Source organism: Phascolarctos cinereus, unplaced genomic scaffold (genome assembly GCF_003287225.1).
Source record: "Phascolarctos cinereus isolate Bilbo 61053 unplaced genomic scaffold, phaCin_HiC Scaffold_2;HRSCAF=192, whole genome shotgun sequence".
Classification (NCBI taxonomy): Eukaryota; Metazoa; Chordata; class Mammalia; order Diprotodontia; family Phascolarctidae; genus Phascolarctos; species Phascolarctos cinereus.
Genome location: NW_027555625.1, coordinates 64,917,265 through 64,943,491, shown reverse-complemented (window position 1 = coordinate 64,943,491; position 26,227 = coordinate 64,917,265). Strand labels below are relative to the sequence as shown.

Genomic DNA, 26,227 nt, shown 5'->3' with positions numbered 1-26,227 from the left:
TTTTGAATTTGACACCACTGCTCTAAGTAATGAGGTGTTGAGCTTCATGTTATTTGGCTGAGATGGAAGTAAAACAATAGGGACAGATATCCGTCTCTGGGCATAGGGAAGGGGAGTAACTTACAAAATTGGTGTGACCTATTATGACCTGGCCTCTACTTGGTGTATTGCCTTTGATTACTTAGGGACATCTCATATCATGGGAGGTCGTATCATCATAATCAATGTTAAAACAGCTCCTGTTTCCATAACATTGCCAATTTACAAGGTACTTTCCTTATACCATTCCCATGACAAAGCTACTACAAGTGTTAACATTCTCATTTTTCACATTTTTACCCTAAACAAAACTAAGGCCCAAAAGATAAAGTGAGTTTCTCTCTATCACACAGGCTGTTGATGGCAGAATTGAGATTTGAATCCTGATTTTCTTATGACGGATCTCGGATTCTAAGAATAACTACATCAATTGATCAATGAGCATTAAGCAAGTACCTCCCATGCCTTAGGCACTGTACTAAGCCCTGGGAATACAATAATAAACATTAAAGGGCCTTTGCCCTTAAAGAACTTACTTTCTATGAGGGGAGATTAAATGTGAGCAGTCTGGGTGCTGAAAGGAACAGAAAAATGACTTTGACAGCAAAATGATAATAATAATAAAGTTTTGCAAAAGGAAAAAGAATTAAATCACTGTCTAAAGGACATAAGGTATTGATACTGTCATGTGTGGGTAATTTGGCAATTGATAAGGGCAGAAAAAGAATTTTTATGTGACAAAATTTGAAATCTTTTGCCAAGAGCCAGAGTTGGTTTTTCGTTGTTGTTGTTTTTTTGTTTGTTTGTTTGTTTTCTGTTAATATGAGGGCCAAGCAGAGAACTAACAGGACCTTTATGAGGATAGAGAAATGACAGGTTTCAGGACAATGAACTTCCTCAGTTCATATTTTTAGAGTTTGAGAGGCTAAAATTCACTAAGTGGTAAATCAAAAAGAAGACCATGGGATGATTGAACAAGGGCTATTGGTTTCATAATATTGTGAACACTGATTTGTGCAATGACTGAAAGACTGGGAGAACAATGACTGGAGGAAAGAGGAACTCTGCTATAATTAGTGTTGTTGCCCTTTAGTGCTATAGTTTAAGAGAAGCGAAGCCTTCCAGAAGTGACTGGCTTGATAATGAATAAAACTGTGATATATCATAAAACTAAGCAGCTGGTTGGCACAGTCAAGGGAGTGCTGGACCTGCAATCAGGAAGACCTGAGTTCAAATCTGGCGTCAGACATTTATCAGCTGTATAACATTGTGCAAGTCAACAAATATCTATTTGTCTCTGTTTCCTCAACTGTAAAATGGGGGAAAATAATAGCATCTGACTTCTAGGGTTATAGTGAGGATCAAATGGAAATAATATTTATAAAGTGCTAAACGCAATGCTTAGCACACAGTAGGCACTATGTAAATACTAGCTATTATTATTATTTATTCTTCTTGTTTTTTCCTTATCATTAACTAAATGTTTTATTAGGAATTAACGGAGTCATTGTTTTTAACAGATTTTTAAGTAAATTGGAAGCATACCAATGGGGGCTCATGCACTATAGCGATGTGGAGTTAGAAACCCTTATTCTAATTAATCCTCAGAGAGCTTGAGATCAGACATATAATAGAGATCCTGAGCAAACCAGCTCAGAGAGAGTGGGTGACTGACCATCCCATGTGAGGGTACAATCTATAGATATGCAATGTAGATGTTACATTAGTATATGAGAAATATAAAAATAAATACAAGATAGCTTCTGGAGAGAGTGTACTAGAAGCTAAGCATGATCAGGAAAGGTTTCATGTAGAAGGTAGTAATTAAGCTGAGTCTTGAAAGAAGCAAGATATTCTAAGAGACAGAGGTAAGAAAAGAGAGAGTGCTAGAATTGCAGTAAGTTCAATGCAAAGGGATAAAGGCAGAAAATGGAATGACATGCAAGGAAAATCCAGTTTGGCTGGGCAATACAATGAGAAAGAGGAATAATGTGTGCTGAGTCTGGAAAAGCTATGAAAGGCTTCAAAAAACTCAGATTTATATTTTATCAGAGGTAACAGGGAGCTACCAGAGTGCAATAAGTATGGGGATGACATAGTCAGATCTACACATAAGGAAAGTTACTTCAGCAGTTGCACAGAAGGTAGATGGAAGAAGAGAGAGGCATGAGAAACTTTAGGTGAGGAAACTGCATAGATCACTCCCATAATGTTGGTAAGAGGGGGCCTAAACTAAGGCATAAGTAGTAAGAAGAGGCATGGACTGAGAAATGTTGTGGAGATAGGAGCTATAAGCTTTGACAAGTGAGTGAATGATTCCAGTAATGAGAGTGTAGGGTTAAGAATAATGGTAAAACTGAGAATCTGGGAGACTGGAAGTATGGTGGTATTCCAAGGAAAAATGAGAAGTATTGGAAGGGAAGTAGGTGGGGGAAGATGATAAGATGATAACTTCTGTTCTGCATATGTGGGGTTTGAACTGTATGTGGGACATTAGTTTAAAATATCTAGGGGGCAACTAGGTGACGCAGTGGATACAGCACCAGCCCTGGAGACAGGAAGACTTGAGTTCAAATCTGGCCTTAGATACATAACACTCACTAGCTGTGTGACCATGGGCAAGTCACATGACCCCATTGCCTAGCCAAAAAAACAATCTGATAAGCAATTATTCATGTATGATGATGCTCAGAAGAGAGCCTAGGCTATGCGTGTGTGTATGCACATATATGTATGGGTATATGAGTTAATTGAATAGAGATGATGATTAAACCCATGAATACTGATGAGGTCATCAAGTAACAAAGTGTGGAAAGAAGAGAGAAGAGAAGAAAGAAGAGGAGAGAACAGGACAGGAGGAGAGAGGAAGAGGGGAGAGGAGAGTCCTAACAGGTAGGGGACATTATGCAGATGATGAGCCAGGAATTATAAACATCAACAAAGGACAGATAGACATTACTAGATTTTTCAAATGTAACTGAAAGTAGTTTAATTCTATGTGGAACCTATGAAACAGATAAGGTCCTTGATTGGAAACAAAAGTCCCTCTATGGGTAGCATCCACATAAATTCAACAAACAATATATCAACAAAGAGGAGTTAATCATGTGCATTTGTTTACAAACATTAGAGTGGTTTTTGATGATGATTCAAGACCAGATCATTACCACTAGAAATTCTAGAAATGTTATTCTTAAAAAGTCAAGAAGTATGACCAATACCAATCATGCCATGATATATTAGAAACTGTGTTAGATATCACTGAAGATTGAAAAATTTGAACGCTTACTGAATATCTAGCTGAAATCAACTTAGTAGCCAGATGCATGGCTCAGAATCTTGTTGTCATTCATAAACTAACAGATGACAGATCCCTATATCAGACACATGGTCCTCAATAAAAAATCAATAAATGAACTACCAATTTAATGGTTTACAAAGTCTGAGAGGTTAGAAGTCACATCAGGAAAAGTAGTGGTGCTCCCTTCAGCAGCACATAAACTAAAATTCAAACAATAAGAAGAAGATTAGCATGGCCCCCTGGCAAGGATGACACGCAAATTCATGAAGGAAAAGTAGTAAATGAAATAACAATTTGGATTTGATAGAACCAGGGTATTATTACCAGCAAAATAGTTGCCCACTATAGCCTCAATTTAATATTAAACTATAAAAATTTGAGAATGGTATTTAATAGAAGTTGCTATATTAAATACTCATCATTTCCAAACTGTGTGGTTGGAAAGCTTTCAAAATATAGAGGCCTAGAAGAAATCAAAACCAACTGAGGACAGGATTGTGGTAGGAGGAATATATGCCACCTTGATACATGGGTTGGGCTACTTTTTATCCTTAAAAGGTATTGAAACTCTCTTAGAGACTCAATTGACTCAAAGGTCTAGAGGCTCTGATCATGATGTAACTTCCTGGTGCTTTAGGTACAAAAGCCAGGTAACAAATAATCTCCTGGCTACTCATGAGGTGTTTGACCAGCAGCACGAGTGATGTAGAAAATCTGTACTTCACTGAATCAAGGCTATCCTCTTTTACCACTTCAGATGTCCTTTTCTTTCTATGGCTAAGTAAATCTCCATTTTACAGGAAAGGATATTGAGGCATGTGGAGGGAAAGTGACTTTCTCAAGGTCACAGAGATAGTAAATGTCAGAGCTAGACCTCAAGTCCAGGTCTGACTCCAAGTCTGGGGTTCTCTCTACTTTACTGTGTGTCTTTTCAAAGTATTTCCTTCAGTGAGAATGGGAAGTTATTACTAATATAATATAATGTAATGCAACATGACATAACATGACATGACATGACATAATATAATTAATATGATATAATATAGTATGATATGATATGATATGATATGATATGATATGATATGACATGACATGGTATTATATAACATGACAGCATAACATAACATAACGTAACGTAACGTAATATAACATAATATAAAATAATATAATATAATATGATATAGAGTGATATGATATAATATAATATAGTATGATAGAGAATGATATAAGATATGATACAATAGAATATGATAAAACATGATATGATACAAAACAATATAATATATACACACATACACATATATACATACATATATGCTCATATATAATATGTGTGTGCGTGTGTGTGTATGTATGTATGTGCATGAAGAAAAAAGAGTGGATTGATTTTTAGAATATTTCTCCAAGAGTTTTCTCTAGTAGCATCAGACACACAGAGGTGGAAATCCAACATTTCAAAAGGAATGTCAAGAAACAATTAAAAAGATTATAGCAAAAAATCTAGGGGGATTACATATAAACTGTATTCTGTTTCCTAGTTTTTGATCACATCATTTCAATGATGAAGAATGAGGCAGAATAGTTGGAGAAACCATCCATACCAGCATGCTTGAAGTGGCCTACCTGGGAGCCCAGAGAATATACAACCAATATCACGTAATCATGGGTCCACATAATGAGTCTTCTAATGGACCATTTAAACAGAGTTTCAAGAATACAGGATATTCGAACATAGGGCATAGAATGTTAGGTAGCTTAGTGAGTAGAGTATTAGATTTAGAGTTAGGAAGAACTGAGTTCAAATCTTGCCTCAAATATTTATTACCTATGTGATCCTGGCTAAGTTGTTTAACCTCTATCTGCCTTGGTTTCTTCATCTGTATAATGGGAATAATAATAGCACCTACTTCTCAAGGTTTTTAATCAAATAAGATGGTATTTGTAAAGCACTTAGTCCAATACCTGAAACATAGTAAGTGTTATATAAATGTTGATGATACAAATGATGATGGTGATGGTGATGATAGCAGTGGTGCTGGTAGTGCTGGTGATTTTGATAAGATGAAAGAGTTATTTGTGAAGCGCTTGGTGAATCTTAAAGCATTCTATAAAGGCTAGCTATCATTATGACAAATGGACGGGACTGCAGGTCATCACCTGTGTGTTCTAGCCAGAACAAACACTTAATATATGGTTTTGGATTTCTCAAATTGACCTTCTCCATTTTGAGATGATGAAGTTGAGCCCCAAACAAGAGAATGACTTGCCCAAGGTCTTAGAGTAAACCAGATTTCACAATGCCCAGTCCAGTGACAAGTCAGAGATTTCACTGGGGCAGGAAGGAAGCGTGTGCCATCTCATTTTGAAGATGAGAGTACAGCCCTTCTAACCAAACTGTCTTCTTTTCTATGAGCAGTGTCCTATGCTCTGCTCTCAAAATAACATGGTATTTGACAGCATCATTTTTTGCCAACATGTTCAAACAAAATTCAACATGACTCCAACTCCCTCCCTCCAAAAGCAGCCACATGCAAAACCCTTATATTTTGGTGCCTCTGTGACAAGTGTTACTCCTCTTTTCCATAGATCAAACCAGCCCCTGACAGACACAACTGATGATTTTTTCCCCCAGCAGGTGAACTCTTACCACCATTTGTAAATTTGACTTGAATTAATCCACATTTCCAGCAAAAGAGATACATTTTCTTTTTCAGCCCAAACAAATATTTTGGAACACACCAACACACTCAGCTAATTGTAGAATAAGCAATACTCTAGCTTCCATCAGAACAGGTACTACTTGTGTATTGTTTTATTCTGTAGAGAGAAAAGGCAGACAGCTGTCAAGAGTCAACCCCATAGTTCTTTTAACTCCCTTAAACTTACTTGAGTCCCCCAAACTATGAAAAAGTATGTCCATGACAATACATACAAAGACTGTACTCAATGGAAAGTATGATAACAGCAAAAAATAAATATACTGCAATCATGACATGAAGAAGATATAAGAAACTGTACCTCCCCTCCTTTTTTTATGGAGGTAGGGGACTATGGGTATAGAAAATAGCAGACATTGTCAAACTCAGTAGATATGTTAATTAGTTTATTGAACTAATAATTTTGAACTAATATTGAACTCCCCCTCTTTTATGTTATTTATTACTGTGAACCCCAAAACCAGAGTTTGTTCTAAGAAAAATAGATTAAAGAAGTTGTGTGTCTTTGTTTTAATTTCTCTCAAACTGGCTTGACATGCATTGCATGACAGTTACAGTCCAGAACTAGACCTCCCTAAGGGGGCCAGTCCAGAACTGGCTCAATTTGGTATTTGGGGGTACAGGATTATATGCCCTTTGAAGAGTAGGTATTCCCAAGGGGTGCCAATCAACTCTGATTGGTCAACACATTGGGAGATGGCTAGTCAAGGGCTCAGATTCTTAAGATCTGGCTTGCTTGCATTATGGATGCAAATATTTAGATTCCTTAAGAGTCTGGTCAATATGGCAGATTCTTTGAATCTTACCCATCCCCAATCGATGTTCTAAATCTTGTCTTTGGCTGAAAGAAAGCTTGGGTCAAATTCATTCAGGCAGGACCTGTGCATCATGATTTGGGGTTCCCAGCACCCCTAAACCTCTAAACCTCAACACTGTGTCCATTCTGTTCTCAGAATTTAGAATGGTTAGTCTCAGAAGGGGATTCCGAAAATGCGGGATGTTTTTGTTTTTGGCTTTTGGGTTTTTTTTACTTTTTCCTAGAACCTGAAACTTTAAATATATCCATGTTGGTTTAGCATGAAGAGTATGAGCAAAGTTGTGTATTTACAGATTGCAATTTTTAATCTTGGTCTTATGGACCTTGAGATCTCTATATGGTCCCAGTTTCTTCACCTATAAAATGATGGTGTTGGTATGTATGCTGTCAATGCCTCTTCCAGGTCCAATATTCCATATTAAGCTATCCCATCATGGATGCTGTCTCATGAGGGAGGAATAAGTCTTTTTTAATGGAAGTCTCCAAATGGAGTCTGAATGACCACTTGTCAGAGATCTTTTGGTGAAAATTCCTGTGCATGTGTAGCTTGGACAGGATAATCTCTGAGTTCTCTTCCAATTATAAGATTCTGTGATTTGGTGTAGTTTTATGACCTAACATTCTGAATTCTAAAGTCACTTCTTACTCTAATAGTCTATATTCTATGATCCTAAAGGTCCCACATATCTTCAGAGGGACTTGGGCATCTTCTAGGATTATAGAGTGCTGGTAGGCACCATAGATGTCATCTGGTCCACCTGCTTTATTTTACAGATGATCCTCATATATCCTATCTTCATATCCTCATTTCACAATGAGCAGGAAGGGTGTGGTAGGCAGTAGCCTGGGAAGAAAACTAGACAGAGCCAGTGGCTTCCCTCTGGCAACGGGAGGCCTCATTAGGGTTGTTAAGCTACTGAAGAATGAGACAAAAGCTTCATAGACCTGGAAGAGCCTTAGTTCTTGGAAACCAGGAAGCTGCCTGAGGCCAGACTCCCATTAATCTGAACCCACCATCCCCAAAGGAACATGCTTAATTTATGATTTTGAAGTAAGCCACCATCCCAGATATATTTCCTTAATGATTAAACGTTAAACAAGCAAGTATTTCAAAGCATTCAGAATAGCTCAGAACTAAGGAAGGACTAATTGCTGTGCTCTGTGTATTCAAATACTGATGTTACCAAAAAAAAAAAACTCACATTCTTATGTCAACTGTTGCATCAATTAATTGCAAATTTTCCGACAGTTAGCTGTAGTGTGATTAAAGCATATGAAAATAATCTTGTAATTAGCTTTCATTATGAGACAAATAGACAATTAAAGCAAAGAAGTAAGTGTGAAAATTCAGTTGGTCTGCTTTTGGGGGAGGCTGTAAAAATAATTACTGCATCATTGGATATTATTTCCCTGGCTATTCTACTAGTTTTTACACTGTTTCCTTCACTTTTCTTGTTGAGATGATCAATATGACAGTGCTTCTTTCTATAAACAGGAAGCTCTACATGGATGTAAAACATTATTATTATTGTTATTATCATTTCTCCACTGGGATACTCTTTTTCCTTTGTTTATTTTTCCTTTTTGACAGGACTACTAAATTGATGGATTATGGAATGCCCTAACTATAGCTTACATAGATTTTAGCAGAGCTTTTGAGAAAGTATATCATCTTGTGGAGAATTTGGAAAGCTATGGATTAGTCAAGAATGAGGATTCAGAACTGGTTGGATGGCCAGACTCAAAGAGTTATAATGAATTGTTCAATGTCAGTGTGGCAAATATCCCAATGGCATGGCCTAGGCATCTGGGGTTGGCCCTTATTTTCTTTAACATTTTTATCAGTGACTTGGATAAAGGCATAGCTGGCAGGTTCATCAGATCTGCAGATGACACAAAGTTGAGAGAGATAGCTGACACACCAGATTACAGAATCAAGAACCAAGAACCAAAATGATCTTTATAGGCTTATAGCTTTGGGCTGAATCTAATTAGATGAAATAAAGAGTTCATTAGGAATACTTTTGTTGAAAATTCAACTCCAAAGTATAAAATAGGAACTTTAGGATTGGAGAGAAGTTTGTCTGAAAAAAAGATCTAGGAGCTTTGAGAGCCTAAAAGCTCAGTATGGGTCAACAGTGTGATGTGACCACCATAAAAAATAAAACAAAAAAGCTAATATAATCTTGGGCTACACTAATGGAAATATATATTGTAAATATAAGAAAATGATCATCTCTCTGTCCTCTGACTTTGTCAGACCTCATTTGGAGTATTGTATTCAGTTCTATGTGTCATTGACATTCTGTGATTCCATTCATATATACCAAATGCGCGCACGCGCACACACACACACATGTATATATGTATACATGTATATATATATATAAATATAATCACAAGTCATTTACCTGATATATAAAACCTGCTCATGTATACACAATTCTGTATTTTAAATCAGAAAGTTCTTTCAAAACTGCAATATAATTTGTAGTCAATTTCAAAAACAAATTTGCTCTAATGAAAAATGTTCCAAGTGAAAGCAATGCTTTTAGAAGAGTTATATTTCCCTAATGGACAACATGCAGAAGGAAACATCAAAATATGTACGAATTCTGAGAACACAGCACACGTACATAACTTAAACACCACCATTTATTTCCCAATGAAATTAGCTAGATGTTACCCAGTGCAATAAAATTCCTCTGATTATTTTTCAACATGGCACCAACTTTGTAATGTTCAGGTCCTCCCCGCTGCCATGCACCTGATTATATTGGCTGCCACATTTCACAAAAGAACATCTGCTCTGTCTTCATGTAGAACCTACAGATCTACAAACTTGTTAGGCACAAAAATGCGTGCTCACGACTCTGTTGTCCCATCTCCAACCAGGTCTCCAAACACAGAAGTAACCCCATGAACATAGCCTTCCAGCTGAACAACTCAATGTGTACACACCAAGTAGTTTCACTATTCATATCTCATTATTATGGTTCTTGTATAATAGACAGAGCAAATGTTAGGATATCTCTAAATAAGAAAGAACATTGCAATCATTGAATACAGTAAAGAAATGGTAGACCTGGAAAGCAACTTAGAAAGCAAATTGTTGGTCCTGGGAGAGACCATAAAACATAGGGCATTCAGATACAGAAATAGAATTTGAGAGTTGTAAGAGAGCTTTGAGGAGATTTTGCCCAACACCCTTGTTTTACAAATGGGGAGACTGAAGCTCCTAATTTGAAGAGGCTTTCTGGGGCTGAATGCTCATAAGGCAGAAATGACTTGTTCAAAGTCACCTAGCTAGTGAATGGTAAAGGCTGAACTAGTATTGAATACTATTCACCTTAGTCCAATGGTCTCCATGTGATATACCCCAATGCCTCCCTCTCTAGCATGCTAACTCTCCCTTACAATTGAGTCACCTTCCTTGTAACCTAGACAGCAGAGAGAGTTTATTTAGCAACAAAAATAAAGAACACTATGCATAATGACCTTGCAAATTTTGAGCTGAATTAATGTTTAACTTAACAGAGTATATTACAAAACAGGCTCTGTATATGGAAGAGATTGATAAAATGAAGGTGTTAGCCCTCCCAACCATAGAATTCTGTATTTGAAAGGTCCATTCCACCTTTCAAATGTCATATTCTGTGTTCTAATATTCTATATAGTGAGGCCCCTTCCAGTTCTAATAAGCCTATGACTCAAATCAATATGCTGTTTATGATTTTTCTAAAACTGAAAGTAGAATAAACACAATGTATATTTAAAATCCCTTAGCAAATCAATTAAAAAGCATTTATTAAGTATTTACTATGGTGTTAGTATTATGCAAGATTATGTGGTATAAACACAAAAAGGAATAAGACAAAAAGCCTACCCTCAGGGAGCTTACAGTCTAGTAAGAAGAGATGTAAATAAATAACTATAGCACGAAGAAAAATTTGAAAATAAATGACAATTCAAATTTCACAGAGAGTCAAAGGATGCAGAGATCACTTCTTCCAACAGTGTGAAGAAAGAGGGTATCAAGGAAAGATTCCCATCTGGCAGGCAATGAGAAAGCTGGTCCTTGAAGGATGGGTAGAATTTAGACCAGCAGGTGGGAAAGAGAACTTGTAATCCAAATCTAAGCAACGGTTGTGGCCTGAGCAAAGGCTCAAAAGAAAAAGAAAAAAAAATCATGGAAACTGTTTGGAGGATAGAAATCCATCTGCTCTGACTGGAGCATGGAGTACATTAAGGGAAATGGTAGGAGATATATGGTAGGTAGAATCAACATTCATAAAGATGTGACCACTTATCAATGGGAAATGAGAGGCTGAAGGAAAAGACTGAGATAACCCTGGGATTTTGAACTTCAATCACTAAGAAAATGGAGGGTGCATGTCATTGTCAGAAGTAGGGAACCGAGGAGGCCAAGTTTAGGGTGATTATGAGCTTAATTTTTTAAATCTTGGCATACTTTCATCCAATCTATTTGTATCCATTTCTTTATTGTGCATCTCTTTTAATCCAACATAAAGTTTGAAAATTCAACTTCATTTCTATCTACAAATCCCAAGAAAGAGTGGAAGAGAAACACAAATGAAGCCAAATAATGAAACAGGTCCACTGGGATATAAACATCTTAGTTTGGCCCTGAATTTTAGATCAAACATTAAGACGCAGTTTTTTATTAAGAATTGGATTTGTCTCTCCCCAGAAAACCATCTTCCTGCATCCAGAAACAGCATATTGGATTGATGGATTTTTGTCAAGAGATAACAAGTTCCCGTTTTCTAATAAGCATTTGTCTCCATGGCATTCCATTCAGGAAGACAAGCTAATGTTCAGCCCTCCTCAGCAGTGATCTGTCTGATTCTTCCTGACTTTGAGGGAGTGTCTTACCACAGTTTCATGCCACTCCAGGGGTCACTACCATAGTCCTCTTACTCACACCAATCTGCAATCAAGTTTATTTTAATGTGTGGGTTATAGATCAACAAGGACCACTAAATTTTGCATGGTCCAATACTTTCAAAGATGTGTGATGATGGTGTAAGCACTCCATTTGCCAATGCAAATCTCTAGCTCCCCAAATCCCCCCATACATGTACACATCTCATCAGACAGATTTTACAAATTACCATCCTCTAGTAAATATCTAAATGAATCGGTGCTCTTATAGATGTGTGTTTTCATTTCCCCTCCAATCACATAGATTTCAGAGCATACCTTCCTGCCCATTCTGGGTGTCTCTTGTCCATATCAGTTCAGCCCAAAATAACAAGCCAATGTGGCAAGATGTCCTCCTTGCATTTTCCTGATATCATGCAGATACTAGTGGGACATAAATATTGTCCATTGGTTAATTCTTCTGTGAGTAGACTATCTTTTTTCCATATTTTCCTTTCATACAATCTCACTTTCCATGGATGAAACAGTGTTTTCCTTGGGGATGAGCTTTCTGGGGCTGAGTGTCTACACTTGGGCAGTCTGGCTCTCTGACAATAGATATTTAGTTCATTGTTGATGTTGTTGCTGAGTCATTTTCAGTTGTGTCTGACTCTTCGCAACCCCATTTGGAGTTCTCTTGGCAAAGATACCGGAGTGGTTTGCCATTTCCTTCTTCAACACATTTAGTTACCAGGACTGAACTGAAAATATTTCCAGCCTGGTAGAAATGCCAGGGCTTTTGCTTCACTGGCAAAGAATTTGAGGACATGGAGAGGTTGGAAGCTGATGGTGAAAGAAGAATCTTAGGGGGCACCTTTAGGAGATGGAAAGAGATGGGGCTCTGAGCAGGGATGGGGTCAATCATCTACTGTCTTCCATTCAAGCATTCTAAACAAGGCAGTCCTGATGCTCAGAGCCTGAGAAAACAAAGTTAATTCACCCGACAGCCATTATCCTTGTGTTCTGGCCTTTGTTAGCACAATGAAACAAATTTATCCAGGGTTACCCTTATTAGTCTAAGCTCTTTGAGGCTGACAGAGTAAAGAAAAGGCCAGTGTTAATAGAGCGATGTCTGAAATAGAATTCTTATGAAGTAAAAAAAAAAATGCAGAGTGAGCACATTCCCCTTCACACCATATTATATGGTGAACCAATACAAATCAGAATGGACTGCAAAGTAGAAGTCCTTGGACCTACCTTAGTGAATAGATAAGAATAATGCAAAATGAATGAATGAAAAAGCATTGATTAAGCCCTGAGGATACACATAGAAAAGTGAGACAGTCCCTGTTCTCAAGAAACTCACATTCCTAATGGGAGAGAGGACACATACAGAAGATTTTAGCTACAACTTAGGTGGAAGGGTCCTACAGTTCTAATTATAATGCAGCTTTTTCAATAATTTCTATTAATGCAACCCTATCGGTTTCTCATGTTGAAACATTTGCCAAGGATTTTGATGGTGAGAATTTGTTTTTTTCCAGGTTTTCAGTAGCTGTGGCTGCTGAAAGGGATAGAGGGGGAAGGGGGGTGTCCATCACACCTGCAGAGTTGCTAGGTCTCCTCAATCAGTCAATAAACATAAAGGTAAAATAAGGTAATGTTTGTAAAGCACTATATAAATGCAAGGGGCAGTTAGATAGCACAGTGGATAGAGCACAGAACCTAGAGTCGGGAAGACTCATCTTCCTGAGTTCAAATTTGGCCTCAGCCACTTACTATCTGTGTTATTTAACCCTTTTTGCCTCAGTTTCCTCATCTGTCAAATGAGCTGAAGAAGGAAATGGCAAACCACTCCAGCATCTTTGCCAAGAAAATCCCAAATAGGGTCACAAAGAATGAAATGACCAAGCAATAGTTGCTGTGTTAGTGAAGGAAGTTTCCAACCAAAAGATTCTCACTATTTTGAAATCACAGGTCAGAACCAGAACATTTTAAATAAGGGAAATCAAATGGCTTAACATCAGATTCTGAAGAGAAGAAATGCAGAAGAAGAGGAAAGAACAAAAAATAAGGAAAATATATGTGGGTATCACTAATAACCTCCAAAGCAGGATGAAGAAAGTAAAGTAAGATGTACAACTAGAGAAATCAATGGAGCATCGGGTCCAAATCACCCTTGAGCCATGGCAGGGAAAAGGAAATCCCTGGATTGAGAAAAGAATCCATAGATCCCAAATTTTGGAAGAGCAGCCATTTGACTACAATTCATTCTCAAGCCTTATGAGTAAACCTGATGTGGGAGGATAGACAGAAATTAATACTCCTGAGCCCCTACCAGTGTGCTTCCCATTTAAATAAATCAAACAATATGACATTATTAACTCTTAAATATGAAATATTTATTAAAAGAAGAAACAATCATAACAGTCTACCAATAAAGCTGGGTAATATTCTCTTTCAACAGAGCACACAGCATGAGGGAAATTCAGCACAAACTTCCAAAAACCATATATACGAATGAGTAGAGAAATTTAATTTAGTAAAGAAATATGCCTGGGAAAACTTATAACTCTGAACTGCAGCCTTTGATATCCTTGCTCTCTTCAGAGAACAGTGTGCAACATATGTTACCCATTCTAACTGCTTCTCTTCTGGGCTTCTCACTCTGCTGCTAGATGAGGCAGTTTCTTTAATGCTCTCAGGCCACTGAAGCAGTGTTAAGCTCTTTTGGTAAACAAAAGACTTTTAAGTCTGGAATCTGCACAGATTCCTAGGTCTGCTTCCTTGGCTAGGCACAGGCACTGAAGCAGTGTTACAATCTTGCAGTGAAAAATAATTCCCTTAAGCCTGGGAATCTGCCAAGCTATACAGATCTATCCTCTGAGCTTTGAGAAGTTCCCCTCTCTCAAGCCACAGAGGGCAATAAAAGGTAATGAAGGCAAGCCTCTGAGGGGTTTTCTCATCCTTAAGTTATAGAAAGCAAGACAATCTTTAACCCACTACTTGTTCTCTATTGAACAAAATATTCTTTTTTTTTTCTTCTATCAATTCCCAGAATTCCAGTTTCCCCCAATTATATCAACTTCCTGCACCAACTGTAGACAGGGCCTATCTATCCCTATTCAGCTGTTCCCAACCAGGGTCAGCTTCTATCTGTGCTTTAACTCTGTTGACCTCTGTGCTTTCTTCTTTCTTCTGATGTTTCTCTAGACAACTTTTTTTTTTGTCAGCTTCTACCTTCTAATTTCCTGGCTTCTCTTTTGTGTCACTACAGGAAATCAGAGGCTCTTAGGTTAAAAAAATAAATTAAAAAAAAATCTACATTTCTGTTATATATGACAGAACTGGTCGATAGAGTTCTTCAATTCAGTTTTCCAACAATAAACTTAAAAGTTCAAAAATATGTAATATGTAAATTAGATTTTGTGAAACAATGTACTTCTGCCACATTTACCAATAGTCAATATGTTTGCCTCAGAGGGGCTGCTTTCACTCAATAATATCTGGGTCTCCCCTCAGCATTTTAGTTTGAGGGGCTAATTTTCACTCAGATATTCTCAGAATAACCTATATTTCTATTCGAGCTGCTTTTCTATTCACATCTATTCAATACCCCCTTGCTGCCCCCTTGCACTGAGGATCTTCCTCTCTTCCTACAGCTTGGATCTTTCTCAGCAAATTATAGTTTTAAATAATTATAGCTAACATTGATAATGTTATAATAAGAATAGCTTACCATATTCCAAGCACTGTACTAAAAACTTTATGACTATTATCTAATTTGATCCTCACAACAAGCCTAGGAACTATAACAAAAGTTGGGTATTATGATTATCCTCATTTTACAGATAAGGAAACTGAGGAAAACAGGGGTTAAGTGATTTGACCAAGGTCACCCAGCTAGTAAGCATCTGATGCCAAATTTAAACTCAGATCTTTCTAACACTGGCCCAAAAGGCTCTCCACTATACCACTTTGCTCCTTATGAAGAGCTGAGCAGACCACTGAGAGGTTAAGGGATTTTCCCAGGGTTGTATAGCAAGCATTGTATCAGAAGCATACTTGAACTTAGTTTTTCCTGACTCCAAGACTTATTTTCTATGGTGTCTCATTAGTGGCAATAATAAAAGTGATACTGCCAAAATTGGCTACTTAGTCATTGTAGACATTCTCTTTTCAAAAATATATCGCAACTCCTCCAAAGTCCAGTTAAGAGATAGTTTAGTGCAATGGGGAAAACATTGGACTAGAAGGCAGAAAACAGATTCTGTAGTCCCATCCTTGTCACCAACTCTTTCTGTGACCTTGGCCAACTCACTTCATTTCTCTGGATCAAACCAACAAGCGTTTATTAAGTGCCCGCTATCAGACACTGTGCTAAGTGCTGGGGACACAAAGAAAGGGGGGAGCCTGTGTCTGTCATGGAGCCCGTACTCTAATGGGGAAGACAACATACAAACAACTGTATACAAACAAGATAAAGATGGGAGGAATGGGGGTAACTGATAGGTGGAAGGCACTAAGATTAAGGAGGACTTGGGAAGGCTTCTTGCGAAGGTGGGATTTTCAGTTAAGAGTTAAGGGAAGCCAGGACCTAGTGGAAATGAAGAAGGAGAGAGTTCCAGGCATGGAGGGCAGCCAACAAAAATGCAAAGATTTGGGAGATAGAATGCCTCATGTGAGGAACACTAAGGAAGTTAGGGTCACTGAATAGAAGTATGGATTGGAGCAAGGATAGTATGGACTGGATAGCATGGACTGGAACGAGGTACAAGGAGACTGAAAATGTGGGGAGTGGCCAGGTTAGGCAAGGCTTTAAAAGCCAAACAGTGGCTTGTATATTTAATCCTGGAGGTAATAAGGAACCATTGGACTTTATTGAATAGGAGGGTAACAGACTTGTCCAAACTGTGATTTAGGAAGATCAATTTGACAGATGAGTGGAGGATGAACTAGAGTGGGAAAAAGATGAGACAGGAAGACCAGCAAGCTATTTCAATAATGCAGGTATGAGGAGATGAGAGCCTGCATGAGGGTGGTAATAGCATCAGAGGGGAGGAAAGGACAAACATGAGGGATATTATGAAAGTAAAGTGGGAATGGATTTGGCAGCTGATAGGATTTGAGGAGAGAAAGAGGTGTGCTAGTAAACATTTAATGACCAGCTCTCTGAAAAAAAATGAACACACAAGATATTTTTAAGTTTAATCTTTTTCATTATCCTTTTCCCACAAGTTTCTTTTTTTAATAGTATTTTCTCCAATTACATGCCAAAAAAATTTTTAGCATTTAGTTTTACAAGATTTTGAGTTCCAGGTTTTTCTTCCTCCCTCCCTGACCTCCCCTCTTCCTAAAATGGTAGACAATTTGATATATGTTATAGATGTGCTATCGTGTAAAACACATTTCCATATTAGTCACAATTGTGAAAGAAGAAACTGATCAAAAGGAATAAAAACATAATAAAGAATAAAACAAATGAAAAAAGTATGCTTCAATCTGCATTCAGAGTCCATCAGTTCTTGATCTGGATGTGGATAGCATTTTCCTTCATAAGTCCTTTGTACTTGTCTTGGATCATTGTGTTGCTGAGAAGATATGAGTCATTCATAGCTGATCATCACACAATGTAGCTGATGCTACATACAATGTTTTCCTGGTTCTGCTCATTTCACTTTGTACCAGTTCATACAAGTCTTTCCAGGCTTTTCTGAAATCTGCCTGTTCATTTCTTACTACACAATAGTATTCCATTACATTCAAATACCACAAATTGCTCAGCCATTCCTCACATGATAGGCATCCCCTCACTTTCCAATGTTTTGCCACCACAAGAAGTGCTATTATAGATATTTTTGCACATGTAGGTCCTTTTCCCCTTTTTTATGATCTCCTTGGGATACAGACCTAGTAGTAGTATTTCTGGATCAAAGGGTCTGCACAGTTTGGTTGTCCTTTGGACATAGCTCCAAATTGTTCTCCAGAATGGCTGGAGCAGTTCATAACTCATCCAACAGCGCGTTAATGTCCCAATTTTCCTATATCCTCTCCAACATTTATCATTTTCTTTTTTATCATATTAGCAAATCTGATAGGTGTGAGGTGGTACCTCAGAATTGTTCTAATTTCAGTTTCCCTAATCAGAGGTGATTTAGAGCACTTCTTCATATGCCAATAGATAGCTTTGATTTCTTCATCTGGAAAGTGCCTGTTCATATCTTTTGACCATTTATCAATTGAGGAATGGCTTATAATCTTACAAATTTGACTCAGTTCTCTGTGTATTTGAGAAATGAGGCCTTTATCAGAGACACTTGTCATAAAGATTGTTTCCCAGCTTTCTGCTTTCCTTCTAATCTTGGTTGCATTGGTTTTGTTTATGCAAAAGCTTTTTAATTTAATACAATCAAAATTTTCTATTTCACATTTTGTAATGCTCTCTATCTCTTGTTTAGTCATGAGCCTGTAACTCATTTAACTTCTCCTTTAAGAATTTGGATGCTATACCACTTGGTGCATGTATGTTTAATATTGATATTACTTCATTGTCTATGGAACCTTTTAGCAAGATGTAGTTTCCCTCTTTATCTTTTTTAATTAAGTCTATTTTTGTTTTTGCTTTGTCTGAGATCAGGATTGCTAACCCTGTTTTGTTTTGTTTTGTTTTAACTTCAGCTGAAGCATAATACATTCTGCTCTAGTCCCTTACCTTTACTCTGTGTGTGTCTCTCTGCTTCATGTGTTTCTTATAATCAACCTATTTTAGGATTCTGGTTTTTGATCTGCTCTGCTATACACTTCTATTTTATGGGAGAGTTTATCCCATTCACATTAACAATTATTATTACTACGTATTTCCCTACATCCTCTTTTTCTTCCTATTTCTCCTCTCTTTCTCTCTCTCCTTTCACCTTTCCCTACTCAACAGTGTTTTGCTTCTGTCTACCACCTCCCCCATTCTTCTCTCTCTTCTGTCAGTCCCTGTCCCCCCTTTCCCTTTACTTAATCTCCTTTCCATCCTACTTTCTTATTGAGCAAGATGAACTTCTCTGTTCAACTTATTGTGGATATTATTCCGTCTTTGAGCCAATACTAATGAGAATAAGGTTAAAATGATGCCTGTCACCCACCCTTTCATCTTTCCCTCCACCGTAATAGGATTTTTACTCCATATGAAATAATTCACCCATTCTACCTCTCCCTTCCTTCTGCACCTAGTGTACTCCTCCTTCTCATCCTTTAATCATTTTTATAGCATTCCCTCGAATTCATCTTGTACTTCTATCTAACTGTACTATTAGTGGTACAATTTTTAAGAATTATAAGTATCATCTCCCCATGTAGTGATGTAAACAGTTCAGCTCTATTGAATCCTTTATGGTTTTCTTTTCTCCTTTTTTAGGCTTCTCTTGGGTCTTGATATTAGAGATCAAATTTTTTGTTCAATTATGGTCTTTTCCTTATGAAAGCCTTAAATCCTTCTATTTCATTGAATGACCATTTTCCCCTTGAAGTATTATGGTTAATTTCACCAGGTAGGTGATTCTTGGTTGGAGTGCTAGCTCCTTTGTCTCTTGGAATATCGTGTTCCAATATCTCAGATCCTTTAATGTTGCAGCTGCTAAATCCTGTGTAATCCTGATTGTGGCTCCCCGATATTTGAATTGTTCCTTTCTGGCCACTTGCAGTATATTTTCTTGACTGGATAGGTCTGTAATTTGGCTATAATGTTCCTTGAGGTTTTTATTTTCGGATCTCTTTCCTGAGGTGATTGTGGATTCTTTCAATGATATTTTGTCTTCTGGTTCCAGGATATCAGGGCAGTTTTCCTTAATAATTTCTTGAAAGATGCTGTCCAGATCCTCCTTTTGATTATGGCTTTCAGGTAGTCTAATGATTCTGACATTGTCTCTCCTAGATCTATTTACCAGGTCAGTTGTTTTTTTTTCAATGAGGTATTTTACTTTTTCTTCTATTTTTTCATTCTTTTGAATTTATTTGACTGATTTTTGATGTCTCAAAGTCATTAGCTTCTACTTGTCCAATTTTAACTTTTAAGGAGTGTTTTCCTCAATTATCTTTTGTGCCTCCTTTTCCATTTGGCCAATTCTATTTTTAAGCAGTTGTTTCCTTTTTCCAAGCTGTTGACATTTTTTTCCATAATTGTCTTGCATCACTCTCATTTCTTTCCCCAATTTTTCTTCAACCTCTTATGTGATTTGTAAAGTCCTTTGACCCGGGTTTGAGGCCATTCCCTTCTTCCTTTGTGGTTCTGGCCATACGCCTTTTGACATTGCTGTTCTCTTCTGAGTTTGTGTCTTGACCCTCTCTGTCACCATAATAACTCTCTATGGTCAGATTCCTTTTTGTTGTTTTTTTGCTCTTTTTTTTTCTTCGGCCTTTTTCCTTTCTTTTAAATTTGAGCTCTGATCTTGGGGTGGAAGAGGCACTGTCTCAGGCTTCTTGTGCCAGGGGCTACTGGCCCTGACTGTTTATCTAGTGCTGCACTGATGTTGCCCTGAGGCCCATGGGAGACCCTTGTTTCTGGTGCTCTGTTGAGGGGTGGCATGGGGCATTGGCTGGCATTTCTGGAGGCTGTAGGGGTCTGAAAATTTACCTGGTGCTGAGCAGGGGTCCTAATGCCAGTGTCTGGCATGTGCTGAGGCTTGGCAGGGTATTTCTGCATTTCCCCAGGGCTACACTGATGCACATTCTGGTTTGACTGCTGGAGGCAGCCTGTTTGCCCAGGCCTATGCCGAAGCACATGGTGGTTCTTGGAGCTGGAGTCTGACCTTTTCCCTGGCTAGGCTGAGGTGTAGGGGCATGGGTGCATAGGGGGCTGGTGTTAGCATATGCCTGATCCACTGCACTGGGCCTCAGGATCACCTGCTGAGGTGCTGAGCTGGGGCTTGTTGCTCGTTTGCTAGAATGTTTCCTGTCCTGGACTGTGCTCCCCTTTTATGTGAGCCAGAAGGAACTTTCTTGCTGATCGTCCAAGTTTCTTGAGCTAAAAGATTTTCACCCCACTTTTTTCTGGTCCTGCTGTTTCAGTACTTATTTGGGGATGCTATTTTATGGTTGTTTGGAGGTGAATATGGGAGAGTTATGGTGATTTATTGCTCACTCCACCATCTTGACTCTCCCAGAAGTCCTCCCAGAAGTTTCTTAAGCCTAGAAATCAACAAAACAATGAATCAAATCCTGATCTGTAGCATTTGTTGATTTCCAAGGTGTAAACATCCACACTGAAAATTTTAGAATCATCTATTGTGAACTAGTTCAGGCTGGCTCCAATGCCCATGTGAGAAATCGAGGAGGTGAGGATGACACCTAGGTCAAGAGCAAGGATGACTGGGATGAAAGTGTTGCATGCCCTCCACAGCAATGGAATTGTTAGGGAGAGGGAAGGATTTGAGGGGAAACCCACTGAATCTCAGTTTCCTCTTCCATAAATTAAGGTTTTGAGTTCAATAAACTCTCGAATCCCTCCTAGCACTAACATCCATTCTCCTAGACACATGCAGCTTACATGGATAACCTTTATTCACATGGAGATTATTGTGTGCTAGAGAATCTGGCCCAAAACACATCCAATGGGTAACTTAGAGGAAATCCTTGGCAGAGCAACTATTCCTGCCAATTCTAGTTCTTGCAATGTGGGCAATGACTTCTCCTGGTGAGAATGTTGTTCCTTGTTTCTGGGACACAGCAAAATAAACCTGACACAAAGCCTAGATATAGTAGTGATATGAGACTTCAACTACCTGGACATCTGTTGGAGTTTTTTGCCTTATTAACAATTTTCATCCAGAAGATGGACTAAAATTGTTTACTGCAATTCCATGGGGTAGAACTAGGAGCCATGGGTGGGAGTTAGAACAAAGCAATTTTAACTCAGTAAGAAAAAAAGCTTCCTTAAAATTAGAGTTATTCAAAAGTGGAGACAGAGGCAGATAGATGATGGTGCAGTAGGTAGAGCAAGGAGCCTTGAATCAGGAAGACCTGAGTTCAAATATGAATTCAGATGCTCATTAGCTGGGCAAGTCACTTAACTTGTGTTTGCCTCAGTTTCGTCAACTGTAAAATAGGGAGAATAATAATACACACCTCCCCTGTTGTGAGGATCAAATGAGATATTTGTAAAATTCTCAGTATAATGCCTGTCATATCATAGGTGCCATACAAATACTTGTTTCCTTCCCTTCAAAGAAATGGGCTGCCTGAGTTCCCCGTCACTGGAGGTCTTCAAAAGGAGATGAAATTAGTTCTTATCAGTTACACTGGTAGAAGAGGGTCTTGTCTTGGGAGAAGGGGACAGGCGAATCAGTTCAAATGTCCTAGATGGCCTTTCCAACTGTACAATCCTTTGACTCTATAGCTCTAAACCTGCAGAGTTACCACACTAGACGCCTGTTTAATGCCCATGTTAAAAAGAAAAAACAGAGTTCACATTGTCTTACTTCATCCTTTTTTTGTATTTCTTTCTACTTTGAAATATATTGATAATTGTTAAGTTCAAAATAAAACTAAAATCATTCTAAAAAATAAAACAAGGGAAAAGAAAGAAGTATAGTCCTCGATCCCATGGGATGAGATTAGTCTTTCAACACTATTCTATTCTAAAGCTTTTCAAGAAGAGGGAGTATGGTAGTTACCAAAACATGAGAGAAATAGCCAAATCCCCCTGGTTTCCTCTACAACCTCTTCCATCAGATGTATACAGGTGTGCATGCATATGCATATACTTTTAAATGCATGTGCACATGTATACTGCATATGTGTATGCATATAAACACAAGTGCATGTGGGTGTATAAATGTATGTGTATATTCACATAAGCATATGTAGATGCATATTGTTGAATAGATGCATGCAAACAGAGATGGATGTACACACACACATACACAAACACACATATGCATGGGTTTTCTGACTCCACATCTAGCATTCTTTCCATTGCCTCATTGCAAAGGGTACCAACCTGAAGGAAATCATGTGTTGTTGAAGTCTCGAAGGAAGTCTGGCCAACATTTACTTGGTCAACATTTTTCCCCAGTAGAATATAAGTTTACCTTAAGAACTGGGACTGTTTCATTTTGGATTTTGTATACCTAGTGTCTAGCAAGAGGTCATCTGGATTCCACTCAGAGACCTCCAATAATGGAGAACTTACGACATTACGAGATTTCTTATCTCTCATTTGCCCAGCTCTGTTTGTTAGGAAGATTGTTCTTTACATGTAACCAAATCTGCCTTTCTACAACTCCTATCCATCATGCTTGGAGCACTTAGAGCTTGGTCAAATGTCAAAGGTCCTCCACTGCATCCCGGGCCATCACCCATCATCTTGACTTTTGTCTTGCCACTGGACTTCAATGACTCTGGAAGAGAGAATTGGGCTGACAACTTTGTGCAACTCTGCCTCACTTAAATTTAATTCACATACAAGTCAAGACATCACCTGTGATGATATTGGTCCTCTTCAAAGACAAAGAACAAACAACAACACCTACCACTCTTATTTCTGCCTTTTGGGACCAAGAAGACAAATCTAAATCCTCTTTCTCATGAAAAGTATTTCAAACATCTGAATGTTCCTCCTCAGTTTTCTCTTCTCTTGCCTCAATATCTCCAGTTCCTTCAACCATTGTTGGGGGAGGGAAGGCTTGGTTTGCAATCTGCTTTTAGATCCATCCTATCCTCATAGAGTATTGAGTATTGGTCATTGTCTTCCCTAGGCCCTCCCATTTGTCAAAAGCCATCCTAAAATGTTTTGCTTAACACTGAACGGTGACCTAAACAGAGCACAGTGAGAAAATGCAATTCTACTCCTCTGCTTCTGTTAATATAGCCAAAAAATCTACATCTGAGACTTGCTAGGTAAACAAATCATTTGACTTCCCAGTTTCCTCAACCATAAAATGAGAATAGTAATAACATGTCTAGCCTACCTCGTAGTAATAATAGGGATATCTCTCTTTTTTTTTAACCCAAATTTGTTACAGAAATGTGATTTGTTATTCTTATTCTTACTAAAGTCCTGGTTTTGCCCTCTCACACATAAGAGAAATCTCTGCCACCTCCATGCTCTGCCCAATTATCTCACACATTTTATAGCCGAAGCCATGAAGCCATTCCCTCTTGGTTTCAGGTACAAGGTTTGCTTTGTGGAGGAGCAGACAGTGCTATCTGCTCAGAGTGCCGGGTAGGACATTTAAGAGAAAGGAAATAATTATTTCCACTTGACAATATCTCTTAGAAAGGTAACATACAAAACTCTAAAGAGCACAAAGGTTATTATTTTTTCTAGCTTTCCAGTGGAAGGAAAAAAAAATTCACACAATGAACATAACTCTAAAAACCTTCCTTCTCTTTGACCAAAGGCATCTGATACACCATCACAACATGTTCCCCAAGATGCCCAACAGGATATTTGAAAACTCAGATTTAATCTTTAATTTCCCCAACTACAATGTGGGTGGCTGAATGCACCACCAAGGTCAGGCGAGGTGGAGGCTGTGGGCACAGCAGGCATGACATTTTCAACTCAGTGAATATAAGTTCTTAGAACCAGTGCTTTGTTCTCAAAAAACATTTTGCAAGTCATCAACTGAAAATAAAAATGAAAAAAGAAAGGCAAGGAGGTATGAACAGCCATCGTTTTGAAAATTTTGAAACCATTAATTTTTAAGTTACTTTAGGGAGTTCAGAAGATGAAAAATGCACAATTTTATAGCTCAGGATGATTATTTAGCATCAAGGCAGAGCAGAAACAATACTGGATTTGAATCCTGAGGACCAGGATTCTAATTCCAGGTCATCTACTTACCACCTGTTTAACTTTGAGGAAGTCATTTCAAGTCTTAAGTCTTCAATTTTTCCCGTGTAAAAAGAGATTTAGATAATTCCAGATAATATCTATGAGAATCCTAGATAATATCTAGATAATTCCAGATAAATCTAGATGATTAGTCTAGATTATTCCTTCTTACTCTAAATTCTATAATGTTATGAACTAAGCATTATTGAGAAAAATGCTAAATTGAGTCACTCCTCCTACAATCATATACAATGCATCCTTCCATGGTACAACTGAGGACTAGTTGCCGGCTACCTGCTCAGTTGTTGATTAGTGGGGGAAGGTGAGACTGATACTTCATCACATTATCAAGGGAAGGAGATTGCCCTTCTGGAAACTAGCATTTCTCTCTCTTTTATGCTCCATTTCAACCTCAGGTTTGAGCTCTGTGAGGCACTAACTGAGCTCTGCCTTTTGCCAAGCTTATTGGTGCATATCAATTGTTTTCTGGAACACACTGGAGAGAGACAGTGGCATGTGAGAAACTGGGCTCAACTTAGAGTCTTCAAAAAACCTCAGCTTGATTCCTAGGTCTGGTACTTACTAGTCCCTCTGCTGAAACAATGGAAATGGAAATGGGAGAAGTAGAAAAGTAGGAGATAGAAGAAGAAAAACCTATGTATCCTCAGTTTTCTCAGTTAAATGGGAGCTTCTTGAAAAAGGGAGAATAATCCTTCCACCATTTACCTCAAAGAGTTGTAAATAAAATTACACACCCCAATATTTTATCAGCAGAAGGGATTCTCTTTGTGTAAACTCCTTTCACCAGTGCAGATTTCAGCCCATCTATGAGTTAGGCAGGTGAAAGGGAATTCTGAGGCACACAGAGATGAAGAGATTTGACCAGGGGTGCCAGGTGGTAAGGGTCAGATTTCAGTTCTTGTGGATTTTAAGCCCAATTTGCTACCTAAGTGATACATAGAGAATTGAAGAAACATGGGCTATTTTTATAATCTTTATGTAAACTAGACTTAAAAAAAAGGTTCTTTTTAATTCCTTCTATCCTATTGATAAGCACTAGCTGAGTGTTCTTATTCATCTAACGTCTCCTTGGCCAGAAATCCTGAGTGAGGTGATACGGACCCCCACTAGGGAGGAATTCCTAAGCATGTGGAGCAAAGAGGAGTGATTAGCATAGACCCAGATCTCTTGCCTGCCTTGCTCTCAAACTCAGATCTTCTGATCCTTAGCCCAGGGTTTTGGTCTGTTTTGTTTTCTTTTGATCCTCCGTGGCTACACTTGGCTCCATTTCATTACCCAGGGGATAAGATGGCCTTGAATCAATTATGTAAATATTCAGATCCTACCAAAATAGGCTAGGTTTCAGCTCGACTTCAACATGTATGAAGCAGAACTCCTTATCCTTCCACCCAAGTCCACCATGCTACTGAATTCCCCCACTGCTGCTGAGCGCCATCATCCTTCCAGTCACCCACAACATCAGCATCATCCTTCACTTTTCACTTTGGTTCACAACCACCTAACCAATCAGCTGTCAAAGCTTGTGGTTCCTACCTCCACAGTATCTCTGGCATACTCCCCCTTCTCAGTACTCACACCACCACCATCCTGAGTCAAGTCTTTATCACCTCTTACCTAGACTATTG

At 38.2% G+C, this 26,227-nt stretch overlaps 1 non-coding gene and 1 pseudogene across 1 annotated transcript; both read left to right on the top strand.

Annotated features, from left to right (window-relative positions):
- Positions 1-26,227, top strand: part of LOC110210515 (myeloid-associated differentiation marker-like) — a 135,197-nt pseudogene that overhangs the window by 80,006 nt on the left and 28,964 nt on the right.
- LOC144456015 (U6 spliceosomal RNA) lies at positions 3,517-3,623 on the top strand. Its single transcript, XR_013484926.1, has one exon. It is a non-coding gene; the product is annotated as a U6 spliceosomal RNA (small nuclear RNA).